Here is a 20,063-nt window from a genome sequence, read left to right as displayed (position 1 = left end):
GAGCAGCATGCCACCTTCAGCTGCCCTTCCTTCGGATTCATTGCTTTTAACGTGGTGCTTTTTCACCACTGGGGTAATTGATGGCTTCGCATGTTTATATTAGTTTGCCTTTTTTACATGGCTACGGAACAAGAAAGTATGAGCAGAGAAGGAAGTGAAGCTTGTGGGAGTATTGTGAATTACTCGCACAGACTATTCTTCTGAACAAATGTAGATCTACCTTATGAACTGCCATTTAAACATTGTGACTTTCAGAAAAAAATAACATAAACACGCAGCCTGTATTATAGTACACGCTCATCACACATGCTTTCATGGCACTCCTAAGTATGAATACAATTGTGTTTTTTTTTTATCTAAGCTTCACTGGTATTAGGACATTTGAGTTACCAGAGGCCTGACAGAACATAATCATGAAAACCGGGACCTTCAGAGGCAGAGCAGAAGTTCTGATGCTACGTTGTGGTGTTAAGTATTTTAAGCGACCAGGCAGGACGGATAGAATAGACTGATGTAAACCCTGTGTCCACGAAAATGCCCAAAGTGAATCACGGTGTCCACAGACATGTTTGCAAACAGCACAAAAACAAATCAGTTTCCATTGACCTGGTAGTCTTTGTCTACTGCCAATTGCATTGTTTTTGTTTCCTTTAACACAATAAGGCGCATTAGTCTGTATTTCTAATTTCAGTAAAGCAGACTGGTAAAATAGTAGCTGGGTGGGCTTCTGCCTTAACCTTTGGGAAGATGAATATCTAGAGAAACACACATTGATCATGTCAGGACAACTGTGACAGACAGTGGTAATAGTGCAAACCGTGCACTTAACGGATTTTCATCTCCTCTTAGGTTCGTTTTTATATAGTATGAATAGGGTGACAATATTTTCAAGGGTATTATTACAGACCATAAAAAACTGGTTATCTTTGGTTATAATTTCCAAGATTTTCATCCCCACTAAGGTAAAGCTCTCAGTCTATCCCCTCAGCATTTCTAGATGTACTTGTTTCCGCATCTCATGAATTTAAGAGTTTGCCTCTACCATAAAGTCTCTTCCAACAAGAAATTCCTTGTATCTGAATTTGAATACGTTAGAACAATGCAGACCCACTTGACACCCTTTGAGGTCTATGTTTTCTCATCTGGTATTATGCAACAAATTAGTCCATTGATCTTCACTGCTCTGGGCAGAAATGTTATCTCCCACCTTGTCCCACCCTGTCTATGCAATGGACTTGGCTGTTACAGCATAAAGATACATACATGTCTACAGGCCAATGTAGTTGATATTCTGTATTTAAAGGATAGATACAGAACCTTCTATCAGTAGAGACCATCTATATTGAATTTTGAATGTATAAAAAATTATCTTGACGTTTCCAAAATGCAGAGATGCTTGGCGAAATGTGCTTTGTAAATTATAATGTTGTTGAGATTATAACATACACTTTAATTCAGCTACATCTAATACTTATTACCGTGTCTAGGTTTGAATCCGAGGTATCAGTATGTTAATATTCCACCTTGTTTACTTCCTAAACACAATAGGGGAATCTGCCTCTGCTCTGTCTCATCAGATGAATATGTTTGAAGATACTTGAAAGAACAAACAAAAGCTGTCTGGTCACTTGCCAAAAATTCCCTCTGACATCCTGAAATTTAGGCAAATTCATGTGTTAGATTTTAATAACTAGATGTGGTTTGCGTTAGTTTAGGGAAGAATCATTTAAGGTTAGAAAAAACACAATGTATCATAACATACAATAACTTAACATGACCTGGGCACAATAATTTGTGAAACGTCTTTTAAATTCTGGAGCAAATTTAGTCTGAAAGCTGCACAGCCCTCCTGTTTCATCCCATGAAACTCAACTCCCATAAAACAGACATGATTCTTTATACCCCTGACGTTATTAATACTGTTCGGTTGACAATTATATCTGGGAACAGATTATCTACAGAGGGTAAAGTGCAGGGCTGCATTTTGAAAGATTTAAAGTTCCCTGCCTTTATAACGATGTTCCAGCATAATGATTTGAATGCAATCTATATTACCAGTAATAACTGACATGCCTGTACATATTTCACCCCAGACCCACTGACGTGTGAACATTCCTATTCCACTGGGGATCACTTTTGTAAAAAGCCTTGGAAAAAATGGGAGTCTTGGTTCGGTGAAGTATGAAACCAGTACAGGCAGTAGCCACCACTCTAGTTAGGGAAATCTAAATATACACTAAAAGATAACCTGTGCTCATCCTCTGGTAGCTTGGCACAGAGCAGTCAGGCTTACCTAAATAGGCAATGTGTAAATTATTTGTGCAACACACACACACACTCACATACAGTAACACAATGAATGCATCACAGAAAGACTCCACACAGGTTTAGAAAAATAGAAAATCTTTATTGGAGTAATCCAAGATTAAAACAACAAAAGATCAATATGTAGAAGATGAGATATGAATTTTAAAGCCACATTAAAAGTAGTGCTTAGAAGTCACTAGCAGTCAAAACTTACTTGAGATCTCCAGGGTCAGGTGCAAATCCAAAGTTCTGGCTGACCGCGATCAATGACAGGCTGGCTACAGGACCCAGAAATATCTTAGCTGGAGCAATATATGAAGTTGAGAGCCTACTGCATCATCAATGAGCCATGCAACGGGGGACCAGAATCATCGCCGAGCTCCACTGAAGTGAATGCAATGCGATATCGTCTAGCTGTGCAGAGAGTAATCGTCGAGCCATGCAGGCATTGAACCACTGTTGTCAAGCAGCCTCTGTGTCGGTGTGAGAGAGCAATGTGGCAGAATTTCTCATGCAGTTGATGCAATGCGCCAGTTTTTGATTAAAACAGCTGCAGAACCCACTCCTGAGGCCCAGAGCTTGGAGGAGGTACATCAGGCAAGGGCAGGACTCACAAAAGGCAGAATCCAGCAGCACCAGCAGAATTGTAGGAAATATTTTGTGTCCCTGAGACTTAAAAAATGGGAGGCAAGCCCTTGGCGATCACTTGGAGGAAAGACAGACTCCTTCCAGCAGATTCAGGGACCAGCAGGCAGCAGGGCAACAAGCGGAAAAGCAGCCCTTCCAGAAAAAACAGACCAATTGAGTCCTTTAAGCAGCACGTCAGTCCTTCCGACAGAGGTTCAGTTCAGGATCCAGAAGTCTCTGATTTTAGGGGGTCAGAGAACCAGTACCTATGCCCAAAAAGTGTCTATGATCTGGAGAGTGACTGAAAAGAACTCTCTGAAGTGCACAAGGATCCCTTTCAACCCATTCCTGTCTGTCAGACTAACCCTGGGGAGTATATCAGGGCTTTGTGTGTGGGCAGGACACTTCCTATTGAAGTGTAATTGTCAGTCCCTCCCATTCCACCCTTACCAGAGAGACTCATCAAATGCAAATGAATGCTCAGAATGCCGATGAGCCTCACCTCCTCTGTTTGTGGCTATCTAGAGGAAATGCACAAAGTGTAGCTGTCACCCAATCCAGATGTGTATTGGAGATAGGCTGTCAGGCTCAAAGAGCATTAAATACAGAGAAATGTCCTCTTTCTAAAAGTGGCATTTCTAAAACAGTAAGGTTGAATCCAACTTCACCAGTAAGGAAGATTTATCATCACCATCTCAAATATAACAAATATGACAAAGCTGCTTCTCTCTGATCAGTAATTACGCTTTAAAGTATATTAAGGAATTTCCAATTCTGGCCTATGAGTAGGGTAGTCCTTCCAGTTGTGAAAAATGAAATAGGCCGTTTGTCACTACCGGTGCTGCTCTTTCTGCAGAGGGTCACATTTACCCCCTGAATTTGAGAATCCTGCTGGCGCTTGTAACTGCACGCTGCCCCTGGCCTTGAGATTCCCCCCGCTGCCGCGTTCAGACATCCGCGTCTGCCGAGCGGGGGACTCCATTTCCCAGGATCCCTTCTGCTGGGGCGCCACCTGACGATGTCACAACTGCGACCAGAGGCCCTTGAAAGATCCTGCAGCCCCGGCGGAGCAGGTGTTGCTCTTCCTGCTGAGGGTCACATTTACCCCCTGAATTTGAGAATCCTGCTGGCGCTGGTAACTGAACGCTGCCCCTGGCCTTGAGAGTCCCCCCGCTGCCGCGTTCAGACATCCACGGCTGCCGAGCGGGGGGCTCCATTTCCCAGGATCCCTTCTGCTGGGGCACCACCTGACGACATCACAACTGCGACCGGAGGCCCTTGAAAGATCCTGCAGCCCCGCGTCGCGGGATCGCGCGCGGGTCTGCGCCAGGCTAAGCCCGGGCAAATGGCGGGCCGTCCTAGGCCATCACAGGCCGAAGGAGGCCGGTCTGGGCCCACTTCCTTTGAGGTTCATCTAAACGGAGTAAAGGTACTGTTTTCATATTTTTCGTGATCTTTGTCGTTATCCCCCTTCATTGAGCTGGCGAGCCGTTCATAGCCCTGCTCATTACTCCCTTATATATTGTGCTATCGGTTTATAATCATTGACTATGTCTGGACCTACACTGAGTAAAATATCTGTGACTAAACGTAATGGTACCTTGGATGATTTTATCTCAAGAGCGGAGGCACTTGTAGAACGTGAGATGGACCTTGTACAGAGAAGATTTTCCTTGGACCCTTCTACATTGCCGACCTATGTTACACATATGGACACGTCAACATTGGAACATAAATTATCTCAAACGGCCCAAGTTATGTAAAATCCAAATAATGAAAGCCCTTCTGCCGATTCCCTTTCAACCATAAATCAGGCTATAGTCAACTTAGCGTCAAGCCCGGGCATTTCGAGTAGATTACGGACTGCGAAGGCTCAAGGGGCTAGGGGTCAAAATAATAGTGAGAAGAGCGGTAATTCGATCAGGGAGAAGGAAATCAGCCAGAAAAAAAAACCTGTTACCAAAGGGGGGATCACACTTAAGGAAACTGTATCTTTAGTGCCCATATTTTGGTCCATGGATACACAAACCGAAGGCATTTACTTAATGATATTTTAAGGGATACAGGAGTATTAGAAGGCATTGAACAGTCAATGACAGTCCTTTTAAAAACAGCCCTATCCTCAATTCACAAACAAATACGAGAGACACTGAACAGTAAACTCCGGGGATTGAATGCTGAAACCGTCCAACTTAACACCGCTGTTATCCTTTTGGGGAAGAGCATAGATGAAGGGAAAACACTAGCAGCAAAAGGTCAAGAGCTGATCACTACACTAAAAGCTCCACTAATGAAGATTGGGGGGCAAATTGATTTACAAGCACCAGTGGGTAACACAAAGGATATAGGTGGGACTAATTTAGGTAGACCATGCCCTAATGCCACCAAGGAGTTGGTTGGTCTGTCTCCACCTAAGAGGAGGATTCGACCAACTCGAATTATAGATAAGGATATATATGGTGCCCCACACAAATTAGGTAGCGATATACAATACAGCCCTAAAGGGACAGATCTGGTCCCTAATACGGATGTATTGGACCTCCCTCCCGCCTCATGCCCCTATGTCATAGTGTTGACAGGTGTTCCGGTACTAAAAAGAAACCAACTGGAATCTTGGAATAATTTAAAAAATAAAACCATTGAGTGGCAAGCCAAACATAAAAACTTTAATCTTAGGGCAGCCAATGATATCATAATGGTACAAAGGGTAGGGTGGGTGGGAGTCTCATCGAAAGACATCACTGGGGACTGTTTAGTCATCAACTTTGGACACCCACATCTAGCTCGATCCCTGTTAAGACCCCATGAACAAACTTCCACAACTCAAACAAACATTCATGCTCTTCCATTGGGTTATTTTTACAAACCTCATCACATTAAAACTATAGCCTTCCCCAATAATATAAGCTTGATTGCTCTTTCCAATAGGTTCCAAGAGCTATCCCAGTTGGAAGCAGTGGATTGACTGCATCCAATAACGACCCAGGGGAATAGGCAAGGGTGGAATCTAATACAGGTATAGGCAATAAATCCACCTTATGTGTAAATAATGGAAGAAGTGACTGGGATAACATGTATGGCAAAGATGTAGCCATTCCAATTGAAATGACCCCAGATGCTATTATTAATTCCACTGTAGCTACTGATCCAATTGACACTTATGTAAACATTATGTCATGGAATATAGCTGGTTTAAGGAAGAACACAATAGACCCGGGGTGGAATAAATACATTGAGAAATTTGATATATGTCTATTACAGGAGACGTGGGCTATTAAGAATGTACACCGTGTGGGCTACAATAGTTTTTTGTATTGCAGCCACCCCTTCACCCAGAGGTAGGTCATCCGGAGGTTTAGTTAACTGGACTAAAATCACCATCAATGGAACAGTGCAGCAGCTAGAGACGCACTCTCCCGACATCCTTGGCATTAAAATAGTGACTAAAGATGGCAGGGCCCTGCATGTATATAACGTTTATAGCCGACCTTGCTTGGTATCAAAAGAATCGCTAGTATTTGGCCAATTGGAAAAGATTATCAGTGAGAATAGTAAAGGAGCAGGTATAATATCGGGAGGTGATTTTAATTGCGAATATGAGCCAATAAAGGGACTGGAACATATTCAGGAGGAGGAAGACATGGTAAATTAGATACCTGAAATATCCAGTTTAAAATCGGTACCTTGCACATCTCTTGCACTTCAAATAATGAGTTTAATGATGATCAATGGGCTAAGACCATGTAGTGGCCGTCTCCCTTCGGATAAAATGATGGCTCCTACCTTTTATAGGAATAACTATCATAGCAAGCTAGACTATATAGTTTTGTACCTCGACCTTTGGAAATATGCGATTGACTACAAGGTAGAGCTAAGATTGGAAAGTGACCACCGGCCAATTGAATTACTATTAAAAGGTACAATAATACCTAATATTGCAGACTCCATTAGTCCCTACCCTACAAGAACCGATAATGTAATTGTTTCCAACAACCGTCGAGCAGTTAAATGGGTACAGATTCTGGACAATGGAACTAATTTAGCTAACATTTACAACTTATTAGTTTTAACTTTTTCTCCCCTTATATATACTGATGCTCCAATAGATGGGGATTTGTTTCTGGAATTACATAAGGGATTTTTTAGTGCAATAGTACCAATGCTAACAAAGACAATTAAACCAGATTCACCAACTGGAAATAGGCGGCCCATGGGGAAACCATGGTACAATAAAGCCTGCCGGAGGGCCAAATCTGAACTAATAAACTCAATTAAAACCAAGGATAAAAGCTCAAAGGTAAGGGAAGCACGACAAAGATATAAGAAAGTTCTCGTGAACGCCAAATCGGCCTGGGATGATTTAATCTGGTCAGACATGTTAGCGGCAGCAAGGAACAAAGACTCTTTTTTTATTTTGGAAATTAGTGGCTAATAAAAATCACAAAGAAAAGTGTACCGGAGAAGTATATCTGGAAGAAAACACGTGGATAGACCACTTCACTTCCCTATATGCAGCCCCGGATCCTGAGGTCGAGTGGGACTGCCACCCAGAATCTAACCAGGAAGAGTGTATCCAGGAGTTTCACCTGGAGGAAACAACTTTAGCAATAAATATGGTGAAAAAAAGTAAAGCCCCCGAGCCGAGCATCTGGGGGCCGTATCTTAATCACTTGTTTAATTTTATTGCTGTGGGAGCTGAAACACCTGCTTCATGGAGGGGGTCAGTAATTATCTATATCTTCAAAAAGGGGGATAGGAGAGACCCAGCAAATTATCGCCCGATCAGTTTGATAGATATACTGCAAAAAATATACGCCAGGCACCTTTTAAATAGAATCAACCCATGGATCAAAGAAGGGAATGTACTTTCCAAATACCAAGCGGGATTTAGAACCAAAATCAGCACAATAGATCAAGTGTTTAGGTTTTGTTGTTAGACATGGAAATACATTAGTCTAAAGAAGGGACATTTGTATGTGGTATTTATTGACCTAAGAGCCGCTTTCGACCTTATCCCTAGGCATCTGTGTGGAAAGCACTTGAGGAACAGGGACTACCAGCTAATATCATGGAGCAGCTAATAATACTACACCGTGACAACTTTGCTAGGGTAAGGTGGGGCCCTGGGGGTGAATTAACGAGTCCTATCCCCATACTAGCTCTAGTAGGGCAATTGATATACACTGGTCAGGGCTTTTGTTCACAGATGCTGCCAAAGGCGCGGAGATACTCCTTAGGGAGTCGAGTTCCCAGCGCGTTACAAATCTGTAAATAAATAAATAAATAAATACAAAGAGGAGTGCGCCAGGGCTGCGTCCTGGCGCCTACCCTCTTTTCCTTGTTTATTAATGATGTCCCTATTAATTTACGCAAATGTAGAAATGATTCACCTAAACTGGGGGGAGAGGTGGTGTCATCACTACTGTTTGCAGATGACACCATTCTAATATCTCAAACTGCAAAAGGTTTACAGCGTCTTTTCAACTCCTTTGCCTGGATTAGAGATAAATGCTAGCAAGACCAAATATATGGCCATAAACCCTCACAGCTCTTTCAGAGGAAATCTGATCCGAGGTAACCAAAAACTGGAATATGTTTAACATTTTAATTATTTGGGGGTCTCACTTGATTCTAAAATGCAGTGGAAAACCCAAATTGAAAAAAGTAAGTTACTTTTAATTCAGAACAGTCGACCCATATTAAAAAGGCACGGGATAGCCAGAACAAAGCAGTGCTCCCTGCTCTTGAGGTGTATTGAGCTAAAGCTCAAGCGACGGCCTTATTTGGGGCCGAACTGTGGGGCCCTGCATGCAAAAAATCCTTTGAGGTGAAAGAAAATATATTCTATATATCTCTTCTAAAGATACCCGTGCGCACCCCTATAATCCCGATGATGTTAGACCTCAAGATGAGGCGCACTGATCATCACGCAATACTTAGACCACTAATGTTCTGGGTACGGTTATGGACCACACCGGCACTCCTTCATTATAGAGCAGAGTTAGAGGAGCTAAAAGATCTGGATACCTCCAATTGTATCACATGGTTCACACACACAAGAGTATGATTTGAGAGGGTAGGACTGTCACATTTTTGGAATAGCTCTAACGCATTAACCCCTAATTCAAGAAGGGCACTAAAAGCTATATTTTGGGCCTATATGAACGAACACAGAACTAACGACATATCAAATGGCTCCCTAACCAGAGAATTTTTGTTGTCCAAAATAGACCCCCACTATGAATCCTTCCTGAATGAAGTGAACCCACCACTAGCTAAAACCTTATACCTTAAATTCAGGTATAGAATACTCTTGTTAAAAAGTTGTGTTGCAAGGTGGAATAATAACAGTGATGACAAATGTACCATGTGTAATGGAGGTGGGAGGGAGGACATCACGCATGTTCTGTTCTTCTGCCCTGCCTATAAGGCACAAAGGATAAAGTGGATTAAACCTCTTTGTATAAATTTAGGAGTGCCGAGGTGCAGAGATGCTGAAAGAATCTTATTAACAGATACACGTCAGGTTCTTGTATTTGGCATTAGGAGGTATCTGCTTGCAGTGTATTTCATAAGGAAAAAAGCGGACGAAAAAATATGAACCTAAATAAGATCACTCATCACAGCTGGTATCGATAATGTCTATAGGAAATGTTTACATAGTATTTTTTTTAAATAAGAAAAAAATGTAAATTAAAAAAAAATTGTTAACAAACAATTCATATTCATATCCCTATTGTGATTAATTCGATTAACTAAGGCATATGTGTAGTACTTATGTATATAATGGTTTTATAAATATTTTTATGACTGTATTTTATTGTACTGCCTATGAACTTTTATGATATCTTTTTATCGAAATAAAGTTAATTGAACTGAATTGAATTGAAAACATAAAGATTGCTGAGAGGTGGTCGGAGGTCATGCCCCTTTTTACACCACACTGCAAACACGCCTCTAGGACCTCAGGACTAAAGTGGACGTCATCCCCCAAGCAGAAGTGCACCAGGAGGCACGTTTCCAGAGTGGGGTAGTAAGGGGGAATGGCCTCTGACCACCTCTCAGCAATCTAGCTATGTGTGGCTTACTGGGGGTTACAGGGACCTTCAAGAGGCAAGTGGAATTCATGCCCAACCAAGAGTGTGCCAGGAGGTGCATTTGCAGAGTAGTGGGGAAAGGGGGCATGGCCTGCAACCACCTCTCAGAAATCCCACTGTGTGAGGCTTACTGAAGGTAGGAGGTAGGCTAGTTGGCCGCTAAGGACCCCCGCCAGTGAAGGGGACTTCATCCCACAACCAAGAGCATGCCAGGAAGCACGTTTGCAGAGTGGTGGACAAAGGGGGAGTGAACTGGTATCAGAACTCAGCAATCCTGCTGTGTGGGACTTACTGGAGGTAAAAGGAGGGGTAGTTGGCCCCCAAGGATGTCCTTGGAGGCCAACTACCCTTCCTGTTACCTCCAGTAAGTTCCATGCAGTGGGATTGCTGAGAGGTTTTCAGAGGTCATGCCCTCTTTCTCCACCACTCTGCAAACACACTCCTGGCACACTACTGGTTGGGGGATGAGGTCTACTTTACTCCTGAGGGATCTTGGTGCCAAGAAGCCCTTCTGGTACCTCCTGTAAGTCCTACGCTGCTAATTGCGGTAATTGGAGACCCAGCCCATTTTCTCCACCAGTCTGCAAAAGGGACTGCTAGTTTAAAAAACATTGAAATTCACTGAAAATCCACAGGTTTCAGAGACATTATAGTTCAAAATTAGCATTTTAAAAACCTTAGAAATTCACTGGAAAAAACACAGGTTTCAGGAACGTTATAGTAAGTAATTAGCATTTAGAAATCCTTAGAAATTCACTGAAAAAAAACAGAAGTTTCAGCCACATTATAGTTAGGAATTAGCATTTAAAAAATCCTTTGTAATTTCACAGAAAAAAACATAGGTTACAGGGACGTTATAGTCAGCAAATAGAATTTAAAAAACCTTAGATATTCACTAAGAAACCCAAAGATTACAATGGCATTATAGTTAGCAAATAGAATTTGAAAAACCTTAGAAATTCACAAAAAAAACAAAGGATACGTTATAGTTAGGGTCAGATTATAGTCATACAAAACCATAGAAATTCAGCAATATAACTTGCGCCCCTGAAATGCACTGCTTATGACCTCACATATTACATCACCCATGACTTGGTCAGCGACACCACTGATGAAATCACTGATAACATCTCAAATGACATCATTGATGACATCAGTGATGACATTATTCACAGCATCTCTGACGAACCAACTCACACACCAACTCACACACCTATAGAATCATTTATACACCACCTGCCACTCCCACTCCCAAACAACCATTCACAAACCCATTCACAGAGCCATACCAGTACGTACACACCCACTCACTGATTCATTGATCTACACATGCATCCACTCGCTCGCCCATACTGCCACTCATAGTCCTATTCAATCACTAAAATATCCATTGGCATATCCAATCAAACACTCATACATGCACTCACACACTGAGTGGGTCAACCATAGAACTACTCACACACCTAGACACTCACCCATACAGTCAATCACACAGCCACTTACTCACCCAAACAGTGACACCCCCACCCACTTGCTTACTCATACAAAATAGTAACACAAGTCACTCAGCTATACAGTCAATGACAGAAACATGCACTCATCCATACAGCCACTCTCACATTCACTCACTCACTCACACATACAGTCACTCATATGCCCCATTACTCGTGTATACTTCTTTTCACATACTCTGGTATTCACCCATACTGACACATGCACTCAATCACTGACATAGCCATACAGACCCTCACTCACCCATACAACTTCTCATGAAGCAACAGTACCCCATACAGCCACTGACTCACCCACTCACTCATCCATACAAACAGTCACACACAACCTCACCCACAAACTCAGACAGTCAGACAACCACAGAGGCAGTCAGACAACCAAGCAATCACACATATAGCCATTCACGTACCCATTAACACACTCATATAACCACTAAGACATTAACTGACAGACAGATTCACACATATGCACAACCTCTCAATCCTCCATACTTTCACTGAGACACCTGATCACTTACTTATACAGTCCGTCAAGTACCCACTGAGTCATCCATGCAGTCACTCATACACCCACGGATTCACCAATACACCTTGGTATATATATTTAACACTCATAAACTTTTTAAAAACACTCAAAGTCACTGGTTGATGTAATCACTGATGTAGTCAGAGATGTCATTTGAGATGTCATCAGTGATTTCACTGACCATGCCATGAGGGATGTAATATGTGAGGTAAAAACGCAGTGCATTGGGGGGATGTAAGTTATAGATAGCTCAGCTAACTATAACGGCTAAATTTATGTGGCTTTGTATAAGTAAAATATCAGAAACACTATTACGTCCCTGTAACCATTGTTTTTTTAGTAAATGAATATATATATATATATATATATATATATATATATATATATATATATATATAAAGAATAAATATATATATACATATATATATATATACACACATATATATATATATATATATATATATATATATATATATATATATATATATATATATATATATATATATATATATATATATATATATATAGAGAGAGAGAGAGAGTGAGACAGAGAGAGAGAGAGAGAGTGACAGAGAGAGAGAGAGAGAGAGAAATTAGGTGATAATATAGGTTAAAATGTACCACTTAACCATTTTTCACTATCAGGACATCAATACACTGCACCCTGCTCTATAGGCTGTCAAGGGCCTACCATAGTGGTAATGCATGTATTAAAAAGGAAGGTTTAGGACTGGCAAAGGAGTTATTTTGCCTAGTCGAATTGGCAGTTTAAAACTGTACACAGGCTGCATTGGTAGGCCTGAGACAGACTTGACTGAAAGACCACCTTAAGGCTGACAAGTCTAACAGTGATGATTTTGCATTGCTAAGGCCATACATTACTTTTTATTTTTATTTTACAGAAAGAACCAAAATATGTTGGTGCAGCGAGTAAGGAAAGCAAAATTGTCAATTGTACTTTGATGGCAAAGTCATTTAGCACTCACAGATGTTAAATTAGGTTTTTTCCTCCACTCCAGGGCCGGTTGGGCAATTTCAAAACAAGCATTAGCAAAGCCAATAGGTTTGGCATTGACTGCCAAATTTTTTATATTGTTAATGCTTCAATTGTGTTGTCATGGGTCCTCCTGGGCCCTGCTCAAACAAATATCAACAGTGACTAAAGCAAAAGATTTTTGTTCTCCAAAATCACCCACTGCTTTGTAGCCTCTGGAAATAAAGAGGATTACTTTGTGCATTGATGTTATTCTTGTGAAAGGCTGGAATGCTGTCACTTACAGTGAAGTTAACCAATGTTTAAAGTGAACTTACCCAATGGTGAGAAGAAGAAATTATACGACAACTGACCAATCAATGAAGAGGGCTGGGATACAGCCCCCATGAGTATGTATTTTATACACATTTTTTAAATAAAATCAAAAGGTCTTGACTAATGCCAGATCTAAATAAAGGGGTGTGAGAAATTACAATAATAATGTATCTATTATACATAAATCCAAAATAGTAAGAATAAAGAGGGTAACAATATCCCAGGAGAACATTTCCAATGTGTAATTCTAAGAAAGACTGAACTTAACACAGCAGGAATCACTACTTAAGATGAGGAAGTACATTGTCAAACTCAGAAAGATTTAAAGCAGCATCTATCAGATGTATAAATGACACTTTTTGCCTACCACAAACAAGCATTTTGATTGTTTGATTTTTCTAATTCACTCCTTATAGCATGGTACCATTGGCTTATCCCCAATTGTCATAATTAATCTACTTATAAACCCCCAGTAATGTGGTGCTAGATGTGTCCCGGACTTGTAAATTAAATGCTATTATTGGTCGTGCAGCACTGATTGTGCCCTCACATAATTATCCCTTTAAACATGCCTCAGGCCTGCCACTTCAGAATGTGTGTGCAGTTTCAAACTGCCATTTTGATCTGGCATATAAACCTTTGGCCAGGCCCAAACCTTCATTTTTAATACATATACGTAATCCCAACGGTAGGCCTTGTACAGCACAGAGGGCAAAGTGCAGTGTAATTTAAAAGCTTGACATGTGCCTTTAAGCTTTACTTTTCCTGGGAGTGAAAAACTCTCAAATTAGTTTTTCACTACTGCACAGCCTGCTTCTTTCATTGGATAACATTGGAGTTACTGTATTACATTTAATAAACAGTAACTTCCAAATGGGAACTGTAGGATACTGGGTTACTGCCTGAGGGGGTGAAACACAACTCAAGCAGAAACAACAGTCCTTGTCAGGGTGAAAACAGAAGCAAGCTCTAAATGAACTTGTGATCAACTGTGGGTAGCTTGGCACAGAGCAGCCAGGCATAACTCAGAGCCAATGTGAAAAGTATTTGTGCAACACTTCAAACATTAATACATCGAAAACCCACACAAAAAGATCCCTCACCAGTTTAGAAAATAGAGTAATTTTAATAAATAAAACATGACTAAAACTACAAAAATGCAATTAGTAGGACCAGAGATAAAATGTGAAACGAATTTGTGCAACACTACAAACAATAACTCAGTAAAAGCACACCACAAATGTGTTGTTCCTCGTATGCCTTCATGTATAGATTAGCATATACAGGGGCTGCACAATTGCCCATAGATGTTCCAACTAATTGTTGGTACCACTTGTTGTTGACCTTAAAATAGCTATGATATAGCGTAGAGATTATCAATTCCATCAAGAAAATTTGCATTGATTCATTATAGTCTGTCGACAAGATTGCTTCCTCCATCGCTTCAATTCCAGCTCCATGGGGTATAGAAGTGTACAAAGACTTTACGTATTTCTAGATCAGAACTAATGAAGACACAAGTCAAAACAAAACAAGAAAGGATGACCGTAGTATCCAAATACTCTACGATGATCCATAAATTCAAGAAAATCATACGTACTCATTGGAATATCTTACGAGCCGAAACTGACTTTGAAAAAAGTTTTGAACAGCAGCCTATTTTTGCTTTCACCAGAGGCAAAAATCTTGGTGAACTACTAAAACAAAGAAAACCCAAAGATGGAACATACCGAGGAACCAGACCTTGCCTACAATGTGGGCATTGTAACAATATTATAAGAGGAAATGCAATCATACATCCTATGAAAGGACACATCATCAAACTCTGTGAAAATGCGACCTGCGACACGGCTAACGCCATCTATATCTTGAAATGTCCCTGTAGGGAAGACCACCCGTAAGTTGAAGACACGATTAAATGAGCATAAATCAAATATCAGGACTGGCAACGTCAAGTCATCTGTAGCAGCACATTTTAAGGAAGAAAAGCATAATGTGTCTCAATTACAATTTACAGTTCTGGAAGTGTTTGAAAAAACTGAAGGATGGGACAATAACAGATTTCTCCTTCAAAGGGAAAATAGTTGGATGTATTTGTTGAACTCACACAAGCCCTTCGGGCTTAATGATCGCGTTGAATTTACCTGCTACCTATAGACATTTTCAATAATCTTATTTAAGCACATGTGTGCCAAGCCTTACCTACGCTTATGGATGCAGGAGTCATCTGTCCCAAATATCTGATTTGGTTTTAGTCATTGTTTCTATTATTGTGTTGTCACGCATTATTATTTTCATAATAAGCACATCTCTTAGGGGTAATGTAGTTCATTTCGAATACACTGATCTCCGCTTTTTTTAAAACTGTTTACTATTCACATTTCACTACATTGATATCTTTATTGATTCACTCTTGTGAACTTCCTCACAACATCAGAAGGTAGAGATTCGCTCCTATTGGCTTTAGTCCCGATCACGTGATCGGAGACACAACCAATGAGAGCGAAGCATAAGAAAGAGCTTTTGTAATGTTTAGATAAAGCGCGAGCCATTAGACCGGCATTGCGCTAATGCCGGAACACTTTTGTGGAACAGCAAACAGGATAGAGAAGACGTTTTTGCACGTCGATAAAGTGAGTAATACGGAGATATGAATGGGATGACACATAGACAGGAGTGGAACCCTTTGAAACAGTGACTTTCTATAATGATTTTTTTCGTTTTTTCTTGCCAGTTTTGACATAGTGTTGTGTTCAATGCAAGCAGTGTAAAGAGGAAGTAAAGTGAGTGCCTATTAGGCGTTTTTTCTTGTTACATCAGTGCACTAGAGCACGCACACACCTGGGTGTTATTACAGATGGTCACATTTTTGGCACATTGTGTAATCAGTATAATGAACATGCATGAATGTTTGTGTTGATATGTTATTACTTTATCACTGATACAGAGTATTGTTATGCCTTGTTTCAGCTCATATGGTCCCAGATGAAGGCCATAGCAACCGAAATGCATTGGACTGACTAAAGAATACACATGTACAAATAAGATGTTTAATCAATGAACTTAATCAGTAAAAGAAAGAATTTTTGGAGAAAATAAAGAAATGAACATTTGAAAACTAGTGTGGAGTAAACTTTAGAGGAACTCTGGGTAGTCCCCAGTAGGATCCAATAGCAGTGCATCAGGGGATGCTTTCACTTTTCTAGTGGGAAGCACAACTTTGGATTAACTATAGAATGATCACACTAATTGACGTTGAGGCTGAGATTTATGCCTCAAATCTACTTGTAGATCTAGAAGAATGGGTGAGCCGTACAAATCTGATGCCAAACACGCAAACCGGATTTCTGGCTGGAATGGGTACCCTCACCAACATCTCGGCGGTTACTTTCCTAGCGAAACAAGCGTACCCAAAATCATGAACGCTGTATGCGTGATTCATCGATCTTAATGCAGCGTTCCATAAAATACCAAGAGCAAGGCTATGGGCCAAAATGCAAAATTTGGGGTTACCAACCAAACTTTTGTCGGCGATAATGAACCTTTACTCAAACTTGGGGGTACAAGTAAGGATAGGGGACGGGCACAGTATAGCAAGCAAGATTCCAACCAAAAATGGATTAAAACAGGGGTGCGTGTTTGCCCCCTGCCTTTTTAACATCTATACTGACGACCTAGAGAAACATCTCCAACAACTTCGAACTGATCCCCCAAAACTGGGTAACACGCCATTCACTAGCCTCCAATACGCAGACAACATTGTTCTTCTATCTCAAACACTGATAGGTCTGCAGCAATCAATGGCCCAACTAGTAGCATACACGATCACAGCCCAATTAACAATAAATCTCAAGAAAAGTAAGGTGCTATGCTTTTCTAAACATCGGGAAACAGGGTCAAAAGGTAAATTCATATGGAATCTAGATGCCAAACCAATATCCCAGGTGAATTCATACAAATACCTTGGGTTTCAACTTGATCACAATCTCAACTTTAACCACCAGCTGGACCAAGGAAAAATGAAAGCAAAACAACTCCACTACGCCTTTAAAACTCTAGAGAGGAAGTTAAAAGGCTGTGCAAAGGGTCACCTGCTAAAGGTAATTGCAGCAAAATTCATTCCAACTATATCTTATGGGTCAGAACTGATGAATACAAAAGATGCAGCCGCCTTAAACCAAGCCCAGTCAAATCTCTTCAAGAATCTGTTCGCAATTCCCCGATACAACTCCCAGTCACAGATTCGACAGGAATATGGGCTTAAAAACCAGAAACCAGCCCGACAAGGAGCGGTGGCCAAATATTGCTGGAGGATGAGGTAAGCAGAATAAAACACCTTAGCCCACTGTTGCTGGGCAGAAATTGAACAACAAGCTAGACAAAATAATTCCATCGTCAGCGTACTAAAAGAATCACTTGCAGACCTACACCTCAAAGAGGCCTGGCAAACAATCCCCTCCTATTCCGTGTTTAAAAAGGTTGTGAACATAGCAACCAAACAAATGTCTTTGTTAATGGACAAAACTGCATTTGCAAACAAAAACAACCATGGGCAGTGATTCAATTTTATCAGACGCAGAAACCACAAAAGTACTTGTCAGAACACTTCTTGCATCATAAAAAGCACTATCTGATGATGCTACGTTTGGGGCACTTCCCCACGAAGGACCTGACCCCGAACTGAAAATGTATATGGCCGATGAAAGAATGCCGATTGTGTGGACAGGGAGATGAGACATTACTACACCATCTATGCATCTGCCCCTCACTTCTAGAAACCCGGAAAATTGTCCTTCGTGAGATTTTCAGGAAAAAAAAATAAGGACATGCAGAGCAGCTGTCATAGAATGCCTTGGAGGTCTGTCATTGCAACTGTCCAGCAAAGCCATTACGTTTTGGGAAATGGCAGCCAAAGAACCAGACAAACACAAGAATCAACTTGAGTGGCTCTTACAATACTGACTGGTCTGACCTCAGCTACTCCTGCACTATTTTTTGATCGTGCCTCCATGAAATATCCTAGCATTTTTAAACAGCACTGATTATAAATTTTATATTTCTTATTTCAATTGTTAATGAGGATTGAGTAATGACGACTCAGTGTTTTTATTCTTTGCATCTTTCAAATTTCCACTTTTAATCATTAAGTACAACGTGTTTTTACAATCTTTTATGATTTTTTAGCAAAATCAAATAAAAGTATTATTGACTTGACCCTTCCAAATACCAAAGCGGTAAGATATTTATTGCTGTTTTGATATTGAATTCCAGTCAAAAAACAGTAATACTTTACCCATTTACAAGGAGAAAGGGGTCCCCAATGGACACCTTCCCCTTTGAGAATGTGTATACAAATATTTTTAGGCGCAGGTAGTTGTCCCACAGATCACAACCTACTCTTAAAAAATGAAACCTCATGGTTTCATGTTTTTCTTTTTAAACAAATCCCATTTTCCTTTAAAGAAAACGGGCTGCCTTAAAAAAAAAAAAGATTGCTTACTCAAAAGCAATTACAGACTTGGTGGTCTGCTGATGTCAGCAGGCCAATATCCCTGTGATGGCTGAGATTCCTAATGGGTCGCAAACTGCTACTTACCTCATTAATATTCATGAGGTAGGTCGATTTGCGAGCCACCAGAAATTATAAATGAAACTCAAAGAGTTTTATACATTAGGAAAGGGGCATTTCCTAATGTTTGTAGCTCGACCTTAATGTGGAACACAATAGACAAAATTCACACACACATTTCAATGTGACCTCTTTCACTGGTTTAGATATATGCATTGCCCCACTCAGGGCAAATTAGAAAACATACAGACTGCTCTACGAAGTTGCTCATCTTGTTGGTTTGGCCCAGCTCTTGCCAAGCCTTGATCCTTTTTAGGTTGAGCTTTGCTCAACCTGTTATATCTCTTTTGTGGAGTTTGGCACACCCACCAATTGCCATTGGTTGTTATCTGGGTCATTTACAGATGCTGGCTTGTTATAGGTGCATTTCTGTAAATGTCCCTCCTTTGTGTGATTAGCTCCCTCCCCAGCGATTTCATTATGAGAACCTTATGTTTTGCCATCACGCTGTACAGCATGTGATGGTTTCTCCTCCCTCCTCACATTTGTCCATTGCAGTTTAATGTTGTTTATAGATGGCAGCTGCAACAGAAACTAAAGCATTGTTCCACGTATGTGAGCGCTGGAGTGCTTTTTGGCATTTTTATGCGTGCTGTGGATAAGCGCAGACTAAGCACTAAATTTGAATATTTTACTTTTCACTTGCTCTCTATTGTTGTTTAAACGGAAAGCAAAGAAACTGCCATACCGACTAAAGCTGTTGTTAGTTTTATCCTAGTTTTATATAGCACAAACTCCACCATGAGCACCATTTACGTTACACAAGGATACATTCGAGCCGTAGGACTGTGACTTTAACTCGGACTGATTTTAAGTGCCCCTATACCTTAGGTTCGTAAATTGTGCAAAATAATACTGCTTAAAACAATGTTTTTGAAGCCCGTTCAGCTCAGCTAAGTATTTATATTTAACCCCCGCCCACTCTGTTTCTGTTTTAATTGTGCTGTGTCTGTTTTGCTGTTTGTATTCATGAGTTAACATTAGTTTAATTATTTCTACAGCTGATGCTGAAGAATGTGCGTCACGCCAATGGATGTCCCCTGTTTAACACACAGTG

This window comes from Lissotriton vulgaris, chromosome 5, assembly GCF_964263255.1.
Source record: "Lissotriton vulgaris chromosome 5, aLisVul1.2, whole genome shotgun sequence".
Lineage (NCBI taxonomy): Eukaryota > Metazoa > Chordata > Amphibia > Caudata > Salamandridae > Lissotriton > Lissotriton vulgaris.
Note: the sequence above shows the minus strand (reverse complement) of the source record.